The sequence below is a fragment of the Elephantulus edwardii genome, unplaced genomic scaffold (assembly GCF_000299155.1).
Source record: "Elephantulus edwardii isolate Elephantulus edwardi_28Jun2011 unplaced genomic scaffold, EleEdw1.0 scaffold00370, whole genome shotgun sequence".
Classification (NCBI taxonomy): domain Eukaryota; kingdom Metazoa; phylum Chordata; class Mammalia; order Macroscelidea; family Macroscelididae; genus Elephantulus; species Elephantulus edwardii.
In genome coordinates this window covers 1,731,875-1,734,047 of record NW_006400120.1, presented here as the reverse complement: position 1 = coordinate 1,734,047, position 2,173 = coordinate 1,731,875, and the positions used below count along the sequence as shown (strand labels likewise).

General features: G+C 42.8%; 1 pseudogene; it reads right to left on the bottom strand.

Annotated features, from left to right (window-relative positions):
* Positions 1-466: 466 nt before the first annotated feature.
* LOC102870129 lies at positions 467-1,852 on the bottom strand (annotated as a pseudogene).
* Between the last annotated feature and the right edge of the window lie 321 nt (positions 1,853-2,173).

The window sequence follows — 2,173 nt, the reverse complement described above, 5'->3', positions numbered from 1 at the left end:
TATGAGTAAGACTTCCTTTTCCTGACACAGGCCCTAAACTGGCAGCAATAGCTGCCCCAATAATTTTGGCCATTCTCTGGCCTTTTCTCTTCCCTCTAGATCCCAGTTGTTAAAAGAGGGAAAAATTTAAACGAATGTATAACAAATAATTTTGAACATTATAATCTTTTTTTTCTCTCATTAAACTTGTTTTAATGGGTCTCAAAATTCTGTGACAAATTTTGGGTCAAGTTGTTTCCATTTAAAAAGTACTGATTTTAAAAACTATTAACTTAAAACTGCCACACGAAAAAGAAAACGGATGGTCCACAAAACACTCCTTTCGTTCTGAAGGTTTTACGATGCATTGTTATCAATAACCAGTCTTTTACTATTAAACTTAAATGGCCAATTGAGACAAACAGTTCTGAGACCGTTCTTCCACCGCTGATTAAAAGACTGGGGTGGCAGGTGTTACGGGTAATATTCATTTAGCCTTCTGAGCTTTCTGAGCAGACTTGGTGACCTTGCCAGCTCTAGCAGCCTTCTTGTCAGCTGCTTTGATGACACCCACAGCAACAGTCTGCCTCATGTCTCGGACAGCAAAACAACCCAGAGGAGGGTAGTCAGAGAAGCTCTCCACACACATGGGCTTGCCAGAAACCATATCCACAATGGCAGCATCACCATACTTCAGGAATTTGGGGCCATCTTCCAGCTTCTTACCAGAACGGTGATCAATCTTCTCTTTGAGCTCAGCAAACTTGCAAGCAATGTGAGCTCTGTGACAATCCAGCACATGTGCATAACCAGCACTGATTTGACCAGGATGGTTTAAGATGATCACCTGAGTAGTGGAACCAGCTGCTTCCATGGGTGGTTCATTTTTGCTGTCACCAGCCACGTTGCCACGTTGAACATCTTTCACAGAGACATTCTTAACATTGAAGCCAACATTGTCACCAGGAAGAGCTTCACTCAAAGCTTCATGGTGCATTTAAACAGACTTTACTTCAGTGGTAACATTGACTGGGGTAAATGTGACCACCATGCCAGGCTTGAGAACACCAGGCTCCACTCTGCCCACAGGGACAGTACCAATACCACCAATCTTGTAGACATCTTGGCGAGGCAGATGCAGGGGCTTATCAGTTCGTTGAGTTGGTGGTAGGATTCAATCCAAAGCTTCGAGCAGTGTAGTCCCACTGGCACTGTCATCTTCCTGGGTGACTTTCCATCCCTTAAACCAAGGCATATTAGCACTTGGCTCCAGCATGTTGTCACCATTCCAACCAGAAATTGGCACAAAGGCTACTGTGTCAGGGTTGTAGCCAATTTTCTTGATGTAGGTGCTAATTTCCATAACGATTTCCTCATATCTCTTCTGGCTGTAGGGTGGCTTGGTGGAATCCATTTTGTTGACACCAACAATCAGTTGCTTCACACCCAGTTTGTAAGCCAGAAGGGCATGCTCACGGGTCTGCCCATTCTTTGAAATACCAGCCTCAAATTCACCAACACCAGCAGCAACAATCAGGACAGCACACTCAGCCTGTGATGTTCCTGTAATCATGTTTTTGATAAAGTATCTGTGTCCTGGGGCATCAATGATGGTCACATAGTACTTGCTGGTCTCAAATTTCCACAGGGAGATATCAATGGTGATGCCACGCTCACGTTCCAGCTTTCAGTTTATCCAAGACCCAGGCATATTTGAAGGAGCCCTTTCCCATCTCCGCTCTTCCTTCTCAAATTTCTCAATGGTTCTGTCAATATCACCACCTTTGTAGATCAGATGGCCAGTCGTGGTGGGCTTGCCTGAATCTACATGTCCAATGACGATGATGTTGTTATGGGTCTTCTCCTTTCCCATTTTGGCTTAGGTTTTGCGATGGTATTCACCAACACCTGTACTCTAGAGACAAACCCGTTGCGAAGAAAAAAAAAAGCGAACATTATAATCTTTTAAGCTTAAGGCTAGAAATATTAACAATATCATTTCCAATCCAGAGATACATGTTCCAACGCAGTTCCTATTTTCCATAAATGGTTTTGGTAAGAGGAATGTTGTAAATGTGGATACATTTCCACTATTCCTCCTCCATGCCACGATACAGTGTTATTAGCGTGAGCAGTTATAAATCCGTTGCCATCCTTACTCTAACTTAATTTTTTTAAATTTAAATTTGTTATT